At 39.1% G+C, this 15,772-nt stretch overlaps 1 protein-coding gene across 1 annotated transcript in view; it reads left to right on the top strand.

The window, feature by feature from the left end:
* The first annotated feature begins 3,019 nt into the window (after positions 1-3,019).
* Positions 3,020-15,772, top strand: part of ITPRID1 (ITPR interacting domain containing 1) — a 189,093-nt gene continuing 176,340 nt past the window's right edge. Inside the window, exon 1 of the mRNA XM_063452060.1 lies at positions 3,020-3,251. The gene's annotated coding sequence lies outside the window, so the exon portion shown is untranslated. The remainder of the gene's footprint in view (positions 3,252-15,772) is intronic.

Genomic DNA, 15,772 nt, shown 5'->3' on the forward strand with positions numbered 1-15,772 from the left:
GGACATTGTGGAAGACTGTGACAAAATATACAGAACCAATCAGTGTACAGTACAATTATTAAACACACCCACAGTAACAGTGCAACCCCTCCTCATTATCCTGGAGATAATGAACTTAAGTGGTTGAAGAGAACCTAATTATCTCCAGGTAGAGAAAAACATGTCCTTTTTATATTTTAACAAAACAGTATTAAAATCCATAACTTATATTTACCCAAACGTAGTCTCCATGTTCCACATACCCCCAGATAGCTTGGATGTGAGCGCACAATATAGACGAATAGCATTCAGATCCCATGAACACAGTTCTCAATATCGTCGAGTAAAGTTTTAGTTCACCGGTTGTTCGGGAGATTGAATCCGAAAAGAGTTCCATAACTGCAGCTAACTGGGGTCGGTCTATCTTGTATAGAAGGAAAGTCCCGAACGGTAAAGTGGTTAACGTGTTCGGGAGTTATTAGCTGTATGAACGGGGACTTGGTACGCGTCAGCGGTGTGCGGCTGAATAAGTGTCCGAAAATAGTTTCAGAGGATTGATGCCTTTCCACCGCTGAGCATTCGACGACTTTAAAATGGCGACCGCCACGTGTTCGTCAAACGAACGTGGACCCCCATGCCTTTCATCAATTATCTTGCGGTTAACCGCAAGGTCTGGGTGGTAAATGAGCTGCACACGACCTCAGTGGGAGGTCGGGTGGTTCGGTAATTTGTTTGGTTCTTTGAAACTGCACGAAATAGCCGCACATACGCATAATTTAACGAAATGCTGTTTCACCGAGCCTGTTTAAACAGGGATTTCGTTACACCAGGCTCTGCAGTTCTCACACCGTCTGCTTTTCAACGCATTTCTCCCATACTTGCGGGCGCCCATTCAGAGCGCTCTCTTATATGCTCACATTAGTTTGGTTAAAAAATGTGTCATATTCACTAAACTAAATTCTCTATGAACTTTCCATGAAAAAATCTCCTCTTTTCTTTTTTATGATAGAATTAGAATGGGGATTTTACATTATGTCACAGGAATAGATAGATAATATACAACATGATCGCAACTACAATTATAATACATATACATATCACATCAAATCAAATAAAATATTTTAAAATGTGTCTAAAAAGAAAAATTAGTTCTTTCAAATAAAATTGATTTTATATATAGAAACCACAACCAGTGTAAAAATGACTGGCCTAAGAACCCATCAAAGACTCTAATAAAATAAACTCTAAATAAATAAATATATATATATATGAAGCTATTCTAGTCTTACTGTACGAAGTTCTATACAAAACTTCATCTATTATTATGTCAGAGAAAATCTGTATCTGAAATCGATTAGTACATGTGTGCATGCATGCATGAAATTAAGTACTATGCTGGTTCAAGTCTCAATGGATAATTATTTTCTGGATCTAATAGGATATATCTATATAAAATAGCATTATTATAATAATTTAAAAACAAAAAAAAGTTTGTGTTGCAAAAAAATGAATAAACAATGAATAAACAAATTAATAATTAAACTAAAAAACTTGCAAGTTATTACTGATTACTGATGCAAAATTTAAAAGGGATTTCTTATGTGTATGGCTGCATTTAAGATCAAAACAAAACTTTTATAGATATGTTTTTATAGATATTATTGAATTTTACATAATTTTATAATTCTATATAGTGTTTATAAGACTCTTTTGCACTCTCTTACTTTTATTATACATTAAATTACACCATAATGCAAATCCAGCCCAAGTAAGTGTAGAAAATGCGATCTGTGTTAAGAAAGCACAATATGTAGTATTTATTACCTTACTCTTACCTTGTCATATGGGATGTGTGGGATACTGCACTTGCGTAAGATAGATTTCACTTTCTCTAGGTACTTGGGCTGCACTTTCTATACCAGACATGTAATGTCTTCACTAAAATCTTGTATTATTTATAGTTATTTGCAGTGTTGTGCTTTGGGTTTCAGCTGAATTTTGTCTAAATTTTGGCCGATTAGCGATTTGTACAAATTTTGCAACTCCAAATTGCCATATAGATGAATCATAAAACAAATGATACAGGCAATGAACAAGCTGTTTTGTTGATTTCGTGGTTCAGAGTTCCATCTGTGGTGCCACAAAATGAACGTATTTGGGTTCATCCGAATCTGATTCTTCCTTAAACGTTTGCATGGATGAAATTTCAACTAAACCGAAACTCCACAAGAAAGATATGCAGTTTTACGACCGATTGCTATGGACAAAACACATTTTTCTTCTGTGCACAAGTTTAGCCATTTGTGTTGTGTACTTTTGTTATTTCCCTCCTGGTAATTTTTTTGCTGCACATATATTTTGGGAACATGGTCAACTGCAGGAATCAACACAAAGATCTTTTTTTGCTTAGATAATTAAATAATGTGCTATCCATGCATATTAAATAAAAAAATATATTAACACATTACTTTTCATAACACACAAAAATAAGGTATCTTTTTGTCTCACTAGAGGTGAAGAATTATGGTTTTCTCCTACTTTTTGTTCTGAGTACCCACCATATGACATCAAAAAGAAAAAATGTTTGGTCTTTTTTTTTTTATTAATTATTTTTGTATTTCATGAGCCAAGAGACATTTATAGTTATGTTTTAGTTTTTTTTAGAGCATTTTTCTAGCAGCATTATTAGTTTATAATATATCATAAAATGTCACATTTGATTAGTGAAGCATTTTGTGTTGTACCTTTGAAAATAGCAGCCTAATCCTAGCTTTAAAACATTACGTAGTGCCATTAATAGCTCTTAAATGTCCAGTGCTTCTGTTTTTTCTTCCTTGTAATGACTGTTAGACGCACTGGAAAATTTGTTCCAGTTCACAGATGACAACCCACTATATCATCTACCTATCCTGGTTACAATCATCTTGTCAGACAATTTTATAACAACCTCCTGCAATCCCAAAGCATCAAGTCCTTTCCACTTTCCAGCTGCAGTCTCTTTACTTTAACCTGCATAGTATGTGAAATTACCTGGTGTTTACCTAGAAAAACAGGTTTGTCTTTTGTTGGGTGGGAGGGAATATGAAAATAGTGTAAGAGAGTAAGCAAATACCTTTTCTCCTTCCTGTATGGCACAAGTGCTACAGTATTAGACAGCAAGGAAAAACCAAGCTAAAATAAAAGATATCAGATGATATTCAATGGGGCCAACTTTTAAGTTCCTAATTTTGAACTTGTGCTGCAATGTTTTCAAGAGCCATCAATTCATCAAGGTAAGAATTATTTTGCTATTTTATTTGTTTTATTTATTCATTACATATCTTGTACAGTATATGCCACATATGCTGTTATGTTATTTCATATCTAGAGCATATGTTCAATAATTACACAATGATATGATATAACTACATTTGCTAGAAATGGGTGTGAATTCACCATTTAACATATATAATAGATTTTGAGACAATTACGAATCAGATGTTATGCATGACCCATATAGAGTAATAGGGAAGTGTTTAGTTCAAATGATTCTCCAGAATCTGTTTAAATTTCAGAAGTTAATAGGGTAACAGTAAGTGTTGATCATAGTGGTACTTCTAGAATGAATACGGTAGTGCTCATTTTCGATTAAACAAATAAAACAGAATAATAAAAGTCATAAATGTGGAATTTACATTGTGATTGAAACAATAGTTGTATATTTGTTTTATCACTTGGAACACTGATGTATTTAATCCCTTAACGCCGTTACGACGTTCTATGCCGTCGCGCTTTAAGTGGCCTTTAAAGCCGTTGCGACGGCATTGTCAGGATCGGGACAGGGATCCAACACGCAGAGTACAAAGAGTGGAAAGGTACGTATACCGGGCCTTAGAATGGCCGGACTAACGTACCGAGAGTAAAGAATAGTCAGAGGCAAGCCGAGGTCGAGGGAACGAGAAGACAGATAAGCGAGAGACAAGCCGGGTCAAGGGATAACAGAGAAACAGGGTAGTACAACGAGCCGAGTCAAAACCAATAGAGCAAACTAGAAAACCAGAGCACTGAGTGACTAGACAAGCTAGAACCACGACAGGGCAATGAGCTGAAGTAAGGAGTAAGCTTAAATACCCTGGTTCTGGATGGAAATCACGCCTCTGACAAGTGCCGATTGGATATCGGACACTTGAGTGACAGATTGCTCGTGCTAGCGTCATGACGTCACGTATTGAGCATCCTGCTAGAAAAGGACGTGGATTCCTCGCGGCCGGTGTTTAAGTGACTGGATGAACCGCGAGGAACGGAGGAGACAGCTCGCCTGGACGGATACACCACCAAGTCTCTACCTCCCTTAGAGGTAGAGGCCTCAGGTACCCTGACAGTACCCCCCCTCTCAGATACGCCCACCGGGCGGAATGAACCGGGGCGAGATGGGAAGCGAAGGTGAAATGCTCTGCGAAGGCGAGAAGCATGGACGTCCTCCTGAGGTACCCAACTCCTCTCCTCAGGACCATATCCCCTCCAGTTGACCAGATATTGCAATTTTCCCCTTGAAATTCTGGAGTCAATGATGGAGCTGACCTCGTACTCCTCCCGACCCTCCACCTGAACAGGACGAGGCGAGGAGACCTTAGAGGAGAATTTGTTGCAAATGAGGGGTTTCAACAAGGAGACATGAAAAGAGTTAGGAATGCGTAAGGCAGGTGGCAGAGCAAGGCGATACGCAACCGGATTGATACGAGTGAGAACCCTGTAAGGACCTATGTAACGAGGAGCAAATTTCATGGACGGAACTTTTAGGCGAATATTCTTAGTACTCAACCATACCCTATCCCCAGGAACAAAAACAGGAGCCGCTCTTCTATGTTTGTCAGCGTGTTTTTTGAACAGCGAGGAACTATGTAATAGAATTTGTCGAGTCTGATCCCATAATTTCTTCAGGTTGGCGACATGATCATCAACCGACGGTATCCCCTGAGAAGAGGAAACCGAAGGAAAAATCGAAGGATGAAAGCCATAGTTCATGAAGAAAGGGCTAGAGCGAGTTGAATCGCAAACAAGGTTATTGTGTGCGAACTCCGCCCAAGGAATCAGACCGACCCAATCGTCCTGGTGTTCGGAAACAAAGCAACGCAGATACTGTTCGATCTTTTGATTAGTACGTTCAGCAGCTCCGTTAGACTGAGGGTGATAGGCAGAGGAAAAGTTCAATTTGATGCCCATTTGAGAACAAAAGGATCTCCAGAAACGTGAGACAAATTGAGAACCTCTATCAGAAACAATCTCTGAAGGGATCCCATGTAGGCGAAAAACTTCTCTCGCAAAAATCTCCGCCAATTCAGGGGAAGTCGGAAGTTTAGGTAATGGCACGAAATGGGCCATCTTGGTAAATCTATCCACCACCGTGAGAATAACAGTCTGTCTTTTGGAAGCAGGCAAATCAACGATAAAGTCAATGGACAAACAGGACCAAGGTTTCTCAGGAATGTCCAAGGGGTGTAACAGGCCACATGGGGATGCATGAGATAGTTTAGTCTTGGCACAAGTCTCACAAGCTGCGACGAACTCCTCAATATCCTTACGAAGTGAAGGCCACCAGAAATCCTTGGATATCAGAGAGTACGTCTTGCGAATACCAGGATGACCAGCTATTTTACTTTCATGAAAACATTGTAAGAGCTCCAGTTGAAGTTCAGGAGGAACAAAGTTTCTTCCCTCAGGAGTGTTTCCGGGAGCTAGATGTTGTGACTTCAAGATCTGGTCAAGTAGCGGGGAATGAATTTTGAGACTGGTATTAGCAATAATATTGCATTTGGGTACAATGGAAGACAAAAGTGGTTCAACTGAAGCAGAGGGTTCATATTGGCGAGATAGCGCATCGGCTTTAGAATTCTTTGACCCAGGTCTGTAAGTCAGAACGTAATTGAAATGGGTAAGAAACAACGACCAACGAGCCTGCCTGGAGGACAGACGCTTGGCCTCTCCGATATAAGACAAGTTTTTGTGGTCTGTCAGGATGGTAACAGGATGTAATGTACCTTCCAATAAATGTCTCCATTCTTTCAAAGCCTTGATAACCGCTAGTAATTCTCTGTCACCAATGTCATACCTGCTTTCAGTACCGGTCAATTTTTTAGAGAAAAATCCACATGGATGTAATGGTTTATCAACACCCAACCTTTGAGATAGAACAGCACCTAAACCAGTCTCTGATGCGTCTACCTCGAGCAAAAATGGCAGAGAAGTGTCAGGGTGAACTAAAATTGGAGCGGAAGCGAAAAGCTCCTTGAGAGTCTTGAACGCAAGGAGAGCTTCAGTAGTCCAATTCTTAGTGTCAGCCCCCTGTTTGGTCATGTTAGTGATAGGTGCAATAATGGAAGAATAGCCCTTAATAAAGCGCCTATAATAATTGGAAAAACCAATAAATCTCTGTATGGCTTTAAGACCTGTGGGTAAAGACCACTCTAGAATGGATTGGAGCTTATCCGGATCCATCTTAAATCCCTCCCCAGAGATCACATAGCCGAGAAAGGTTACCTGGGTTTGATCAAAGCTACATTTCTCCAACTTGCAGTACAAGCCATGCTGGAGAAGCTTGTGCAAAACCCTCCTGACTTGTTTGTGATGAATCTCAATGTCACTAGAATGAATGAGTATATCATCTAGGTATACAATGACGCACTCTTGCTGAAATTCCCTAAGAACCTCATTAATCAGATCTTGGAATACTGCTGGTGCATTGCATAACCCAAAAGGCATGACAGTATATTCATAGTGGCCATATCGAGTATTGAATGCCGTCATCCACTCATGTCCCTGCTGGATTCTCACCAAGTTATATGCCCCTCTGAGGTCTAACTTGGTGAAAATTGTAGAGCCCTTCAAACGATCGAAGAGTTCGGTGATCAAGGGAATCGGGTAGGCATTTTTAATGGTTATCTTATTCAAGCCTCGATAATCAATACAAGGTCTCAAAGAACCATCTTTCTTTTTAACAAAAAAAAATCCAGCCCCGGCAGGGGAGGAGGACCTCCTGATGAATCCCTTGTCTAAATTCTCGTGAATATATTCCTCTAGGACTGAGTTCTCCTTTATAGATAATGGGTATACATGACCTCTGGGAGGCATGGTACCAGGGAGTAGGTTAATTTTGCAATCAAAGGACCTGTGTGGGGGTAAGGTATCGGCTTTCTTTTTGTCAAATACTGCCTTTAAATCTAGATACTGAGGCGGAATTTGTGTCTCTGTAGGATTGTCAGAGGTATTCGATGTATTAGTTAATCCAAGAGGTAAGACCTTCCGCAAGCATTTTTCTTGACAATTCTCTCCCCACGAAACTATCTCCCCTGATTCCCAATTAATAATAGGGTTGTGTCTCCTCAGCCAGGAGTACCCCAGAACTATGGGAATAGACGGAGAAGAAATGAGCATCAAGGATATATCCTCTTTATGCAGGATGCCAACAGTCAAGTTAATCGGTATGGTCTCATGAAAAATAACAGGCTCAAGTAACGGTCTACCATCGATGGCCTCAACAGCCAGAGGTGTCTCTTTTAACTGGGATGGAATAGCATGCTTGGCAGCAAAACCCTGATCTATAAAGCTCTCAGCAGCTCCAGAATCGATTAGTGCCATAGTCTTAACTACTCCCTTCTCCCACTTTAAAGAAACGGGTAACACAAGCCTGAGCTCCTTGTAGTTGTGAATAGAGGACAAAGTAGAAACACCCAAGGCCTGTCCTCTAGAGGAACTTAGGTGCGAGCGTTTCCCGAACGATTGGGACAATTTAGGCGTAAATGACCCCTGACTCCACAATACATACATAAACCCTCCCTTCTCCTGTACTGTCTCTCCCTTTCAGTGAGATGAGTACTGCCTATCTGCATAGGTTCAGGAATACGTAAGTCTTCGAACTCAGAGATTTGAAAGGTAGGCGCTAGTTTAAAGGAGGGTCTACGGGTCCTATCTCGAGTGTTCTGCCTCTCTCTTAAGCGTTCATCAATACGAGATATAAAAGAAATTAAATCCTCCAAATTTTCAGGGAGTTCTCTAGTAGCGACCTCGTCAAGAATTACATCTGATAACCCATTCAGAAACACATCTATATAAGCCTGTTCGTTCCACTTAACTTCTGCCGCCAAGGATCTGAACTCTAGTGCATAATCCACAAGTGTTCGATTGTCCTGTTTAAGGCGCAACATTAATCTAGCTGCATTGACCTTTCTGCCAGGAGGGTCAAAAGTTCTTCTAAACGCAGCTACAAAGGCATTATAATTATAGACGAGTGGATTATCATTCTCCCATAAAGGATTGGCCCATCTCAAAGCTTTTTCAATGAGCAGAGTAATAATAAATCCAACCTTTGCTCTATCTGTAGGATAAGAGCGGGGTTGTAGTTCGAAATGGATGCTAATCTGGTTTAGAAAGCCACGACACTTCTCCGGTGACCCGCCATAACGTACTGGTGGGGTAATACGGGAAGAAGCACCTACAGTGGCTACCTCTAGACCTGAGACTGCAGGAGAGATAGAAGGAGTACGTGTCTCCTCAGGTGGATTACTAGCACGAGACAAAAGTGCCTGTAGTGCCAAAGCCATCTGATCCATCCTATGTTCCATGGCGTCAAACCTGGGATCCGAAGAACCAAGCTGACTGTTTGTACCTGCAGGATCCATTGGCCCTGTCGTAATGTCAGGATCGGGACAGGGATCCAACACGCAGAGTACAAAGAGTGGAAAGGTACGTATACCGGGCCTTAGAATGGCCGGACTAACGTACCGAGAGTAAAGAATAGTCAGAGGCAAGCCGAGGTCGAGGGAACGAGAAGACAGATAAGCGAGAGACAAGTCGGGTCAAGGGATAACAGAGAAACAGGGTAGTACAACGAGCCGAGTCAAAACCAATAGAGCAAACTAGAAAACCAGAGCACTGAGTGACTAGACAAGCTAGAACCACGACAGGGCAATGAGCTGAAGTAAGGAGTAAGCTTAAATACCCTGGTTCTGGATGGAAATCACGCCTCTGACAAGTGCCGATTGGATATCGGACACTTGAGTGACAGATTGCTCGTGCTAGCGTCATGACGTCACGTATTGAGCGTCCTGCTAGAAAAGGACGTGGATTCCTCGCGGCCGGTGTTTAAGTGACTGGATGAACCGCGAGGAACGGAGGAGACAGCTCGCCTGGACGGATACACCACCAAGTCTCTACCTCCCTTAGAGGTAGAGGCCTCAGGTACCCTGACAGGCATAGAACGCCGTAACGGCTTTGAGCCCTGGAGCGCCCGGTATACTTACGTTACCGGCGCTCCGCTTCGGGAGGACTGCCTCACAGCCCAGGCAGCCCCCCCACGGCAAATCAGGCCCCCGGGGGCCATGTGATCGCTCTCAAAGAGCGATCACATGGCCCCCTATAGCTGGCTGTGGATCTGCCAGCAGGGGGACTGTCTAAAATATCAGACAGTCCCCCTGCTGGTGGGATCTGTAAAAAAAAAATAATGAAACATGTTATAAAATAAAATACATTTTATTAATTTATTTATTATTGTAATTATACGTATTTATATATATATATATAATATGTGTATATATCTATTATATATATAATATATGTATATTATATGTATTTAACGTCATACATAGTGTATTTTAATACTAATATAAGTACATATATTAGTATTAAAATACACTTAGAATGACATTACATATATATAATATACATATATTATATATATAATAGATATATACACATATTATATATATAAATACCTATAATTACAATAATAAATAAATAAAATAATAAAATTAATAAATAAAATATTGAAACAAAATTTAATATCAATTATATATACATATGTCATTTCATTCTAACTGTATTTTGTTATTAATATATATATATTGGTAACAAAATACACTTAGAATGACATTCTATATATATATCTATCTATATATAAAATGCAAATAACCGCAAATATATATATAGATAAATACATATAATTACATAAAAGATTACATTAGTATACACGTAGAATTTAAATACCTATAAATGCATATATATTAAAATTCGACGTGTATATTTAAGTAATCTTTTAACATAATTAGGTGATTTGATTAATTAAAATTTGATTGACATACCTGACAACACAGGGAGAAAGTGCAGAGAATTTAATTCACAAGCACTATATTTGACCCTGTAACTCTCCAAGACAACATAAAACCTGTACATGGGGGGTACTGTTTTACTCGGGAGACTTCGCTGAACCCAAATATTAGTGTTTTAAATTGGTAAATTGTATTTCAACGATGATATTTTAAGTAAAAGTAACGTTTTTTGTATTTTTTACAAACGAACGGCACTTTTATGGACTATATTATTGTTGTAATATGTTTTACTGTTTTAAAACACTAATATTTGTGTTTAGTGAAGTCTCCCGAGAATAACAGTACCCCCCATGTACAGGTTTCATGGTGTTTTGGAAAGTTGGAGAGTCACATATGAGGCTTGCATTTCATTTTTTTGACATTGAAATTTGCCAGATTTGTTATGTTGCCTTTGAGAGCGTATGGTAGCCCAGGAATGAGAATTACCCTCATGATGGCATACCATTTGCAAAAGTAGACAACCCAAGGTATTACAAGTGGGGTATGTCCAGTCTTTCTTAGTAGCCACTTAGTCACAAACACTGGCCAAATATTAGTTTTTTGCTTTTTTAACACAAAAACAAATATGAACGCTAACTTTGGCCAGTGTTTGTGACTAAGTGGCTACTAAAAAAGACTAAACATACCCCACTTTCAATACCTTTGGTTGTCTACTTTTTCAAATGGTATGCCATTGTGGGGGTAATTCTCATTGCTGGGCTACCACACCATCTCAAAGGTAACATTACCAATCTGGCAAATTTCTCTTTGAAAATGGAACATTCTATATTTGACCCTGTAACTTTCCAAAACCCCATAAAACCTGTTAATGGTGGATACTGTTGTACTCGTGAGACATCGCTGATTACAAATATGTGCATTTTTGTGCAGTAAAACCTAACAGTATTATGACATTCACAGCTAAAATGTCAGACGGAAATACAAATTTAAAAAAAAATCTTATTTTCTCACTTTTTTAAAAATTTTTATTTATAATGAATTATGTTCCATATATGAATAGTTAATGATAAATTAAAGCCCTGTTTCTCCTGAACAAAATTATATATAATAAGTGTGGGTGCATATAATATGAAAGAGGGGAACTACGGGTGAACAGACATATAGCGCAAATTCCAGTTTTTGTTTACGTTTTGTTTTGATCAGAACGTGCACTATTGACTCCGTCCTGAAGGGGTTAAATATTCAGATTAATAATCTGTTTTATCATTGCTATTCATATTAATTAAATTAAAACTACAAGAACTCCAAACGCCCTGGTTGTTTTGGAGCTGATTTACTTGGTGTCCACCAGTCTCAGCTCACCACCTCCACTCCTAAAACCGGAGAGCAGGATGTTCCTAAGCAGTGCAGAGCTTAACTAATTACCCTGGGAGTGATCAGCAAACTGTAGTGGTTATGATGCTTGGAGTGTTCCTTTAATGTATTAGTGTGCTGAGTGTTTGAAAGCAGCAGGTGTGCATCACTGGTTATTAGCATGTTTGCAATAGTTTGTGCTGCCTTTAGCCTAATTCTAATAAGCTATAGCTAGCCACTAAGTGTCTGGAAGCGTTAGTCGTTATTTGCCAGCAATGGCAAAATCACTAGCATTTATTGCATTATCTGTAAGAGTGCTTGGGCTAATTCTGCAAGAGATAAAAATACTATGAGTCAATCTGTACCATATTGCTATGATCAGCTTTGGGAATTTATATGAGAAATGTTGAAATTTTGAAATGATAATGTACAAAACCTGACACTGTTGGCTATATATACAGATCCTTTAAATAGAAAATGTTTACTATCAATATCATGCTGAGTATAATAATGTTTATGTTGAATATCATATTTGAATATGCTTGAATGTAATCGTTAAAATATCTGATTGGTATTTTCAAGTGAATCATTTTTGGATTTCACCACCTGTTTCTTTTGCCTTTTAGTGACAATGAATGACTTAATATTGAGTTAGATTGGTATGTTGAGACTTGTCTAGTTTATGACTATCAAAAGTTTAAAATCGAGAAATATATCACTGATAAGTGAGTAGAATGGAGGGTCCAACAGAGCTATTTTCAGACAAAAATGAAAGGGAAATTGAATTGCTCTGTTTTGTTTTTTTAATTGAATGGCACTATGTTTTTTTTTTTTTGCTATATTGGAAGGGTCAGAGTAAAACTATTTTGCACCTTCGGCAAGACCAGCTACATGCACCCTCCACACCCAAAATATAAACTGCCAACTTTATGTGTCTCTTTTTCCCCCAACACCTTTGTGTGTCTCTGTTTGTCCTTCCCAGCCCATCTGTGTGTCTCCCCCAGCAGCTTTGTAGGTTTCTTTCTCCCAATCAGCCCCTCTGTAAGTCTATTTCTCTCCTGTGTCCACCCAGCCTCTCTGAGTCTCTATTTGCTCCCCAACCCTCCGTGTGTCTCACAGTCCCCACTTTATGCTTTGTGGTCTCTCCCCCCTGTAACTGCTGACCTCCCTTCATGTGGCGTGGCCAAGCAGAATGCAGTAGGATCTTCTGTTTCCTCTACTTAGTCTGACAGGAAGCTGCTCATTGCTCTCAGTGAGAAGCTTCCTATCAGGCTAGGTAGAGGATTTAGAAGATCCTCTACTGTGGTCCGCTCAGCCACACTCCATCAAGTGACTGACAGGAGGGGCAGCGCTGTCCTGCATATGGGTATAAGTTTGGGACAACTCCAACAGATTGCAAGGAATGAACCATCCAGACTTTCTCCCTCAAGCATGTAAGCAGGGCAATCCGGTATAATTGTGAAAATCGCACTGTGGTACAAAATACAAGACATAAATAGTTTAACATGTCAAATTGATTGCAACATTTGTCAACACCTGTATTATTTTCCAAAATTGTGTTTGTGCCGTTTGACTATCTTGAATGGGAAAGATTTCCATCTTTGAGGAGATAGCACCAAGTATCATTGACTATACCCTTCCGAGGAGTATATATTCCCTACACCTATATTTAAATATATAGGGTATTAACGACTAGGTGTTTATGTATACAGTGGATTAAACTAATTTATGTACTATACTCTTAATATATTTGTAATTGTGCTGTCAATCTGGTACAGTAGCCTTTTATGTCTTTCTTCTTGCTTGGTTTCAGAAGATGTTTGTACGTGTTTATATAATGATGGCTAGGATGGCTATGATGCTATCGGGACACAAGCAATTTCCAAAAGACAGGATTTCATAGCTAATTCAACATTCTCAATCATATCATTACAGTGAACAATATAGCCTGATCCACTTTTGTTTTAGCAGAGTGGAGATGGTGCAAAGATTTATCATTTAGTAGATAGGAAATAGAGAGATTAGCTATCTTATACAGACTGCTATATTGCAAAAAAAATAAAAAGAGGTATCTAGGTGTCCTTGTATTGTGTTGATAATGGATCTGACGTGAGCTAATAGGTCAAGGAGGTCATTATGAGGTATTTGACTTGTGTCGCTGTTCTAAATGACAGTGCCATAAATGTAGATCTAGCAACTTTTGTCTATACTTTTTATGAGGGAGTTAGCATGATCTTTGGATGAAAAAAACATTATAGCGGGTTTATGTGCACACCATAATATCACAAGTGAGATCTCAAATGTGTTAAATAGAAAATAGTCTTGGAGACTTTTTCATTACAAACTGCAATTCATTTGAATATGTGCTGATTGGATGATCGTTTGAATTCCCAAACTGAGCCAAAATGTAACCAAATCATAACCCAAATAAAACATGCAGTAGCAAGCATGTTCATTTTTACTTGTGATTCTGTATCCTGCCTTTGGTGCCAAAAACAGAGGTAACTGATAGGTAAAATAGATGACTAATGGCTAATTGACAGCCACTAAGTATTGTTTTTATTCACAGATCAAAAGTGACCAATAGAGGGTAGAGTGGGCTCCTCCTGTTTTTCCTATTACTTTTTCTCATTTTATCTGTAAATCTGTTATCTGTATTGGTGTACGTTAAAAGATAAGTGTCCAGAACCTTGAAGGGGAGTAGTTTGGCAGAGTGAAAAAAATTGTGGATGATTTTCAAGGGACCTCAGTTTCTGCAAAATCTAACGCTGAGGAGTCTCTGTTAAACATAATTAGATCCAGGGCCCTTCAAAGACCAAATATTGAGTAATTTTTTAAAAATAACTTTTAAAAAAAACCACTGTCCGGGTTATTCTCTGAAATGAGAATTGCTGGGTAAAGTGAATTTTAAAATACAGTTTTAAATAGTTGTATTAGAAAAATTATTTTATTCATTTTGATAATTTAGACATTTGAAATTCACTTCTAATTTTTTGGCCATTGTTGCTTTAATGAATAACTCTCTGTATATTCTTTTGATAATTTAATATTATCATTCATAAGCTTAACTAAGATGAGCTGGGCCCCGTTGCAGGATTCAAAGACGGGCCCTCTCATTGGCTCTTCTTGCTCTTCCCTAAGCAATAGACTTAAGTGGGAAATCTGTGATCGCTGTGTGTGATTGTGCAAGGGTTGGCTGAGTATGATTGTGTATGGGATTTGACTGAGTGTGCTTGGGGTGGTTAAATGAGTGTGTTATTAATGTATGGATTTAGCTAACAGTAATTGTGTGTATATGTGGGACTGCCTGAATGTGAGTGTTATTGTGTCTGGGTTGTGTGTGTAATAATAATAATTAATTATAATTATGAAACAGACACAGGTGCACAAACACCCAGGATGGCACACGCAGTGTCAGGCATAGCTACATACACAGGCAGACACACACACTGAAGCAGGCATACATAGGCATTTAAAGCCAAATATAGGCACACTAACTACATACACTGACATAGACAGGTACACACAGATGGATGCATAGACACAGACATTAGCAGATAGGCATTTCAAACAGGCACAGACAAGCATTAACAAATTCAGACAGGTACAGAAGTATACACAGATTCAGGTACAGGCTTACACACAGACAGGCATACTGAGACACTGACATATATAACTACACAGACAGGATACACAGACAGCAGGTATATATACAGACACTGCCATTAACAGACAGGCTTAAACACAGACACACACATACAGAGACACGCACAAGCAGGTACATACAAACAGGCCCACTATAAAAAATATTTGTTTAATTTTCCCTACCTTAAAGCAGGGCCACAGCTCCATTCAAGTCCTATGTCACATACAGATTGAGGGGGAGGAGACCAGCACTTGCAGACCCCAAATCTCAGCTCCACTGCTGAGGTGCTCCTCCCCTGCACAGCCATTTCTTTGACTCTCTTCCGCAGCGGAAGTGACACTATGAGTTATCAAGTGTTAGTGTGTGGCTTCAGAGGGGACTGAGCAGGAGAAATGCTGGGCAGGGGGACCGCATAGGAAAAGGACTGGGCAGGGAAGACTCTGCAGGAGAATGACTGGTAAAATTGTAGGGTAGGTGTAGCACCTAAGCTGTCCTTAGAGGCATATGCAACAACAAAGAAAGTGAACTAATAGTGTAATACGTAAAGTATAGGAGAGTAAAATAAATAAAAAGTATACACTCTTAAATACAGCTCCAACTTGAGCTACAACATGGAATGCCAGTCATAGTGGCCTTATTGGTTTGTTTGTAAGCAACTGTAACAGAGCTTCCTGTACCCCAGTTGGGTAACTCCGCCGACAGATGCTCCTTGTGC

The sequence above is a fragment of the Pelobates fuscus genome, chromosome 4, assembly GCF_036172605.1.
Source record: "Pelobates fuscus isolate aPelFus1 chromosome 4, aPelFus1.pri, whole genome shotgun sequence".
NCBI lineage: Eukaryota > Metazoa > Chordata > Amphibia > Anura > Pelobatidae > Pelobates > Pelobates fuscus.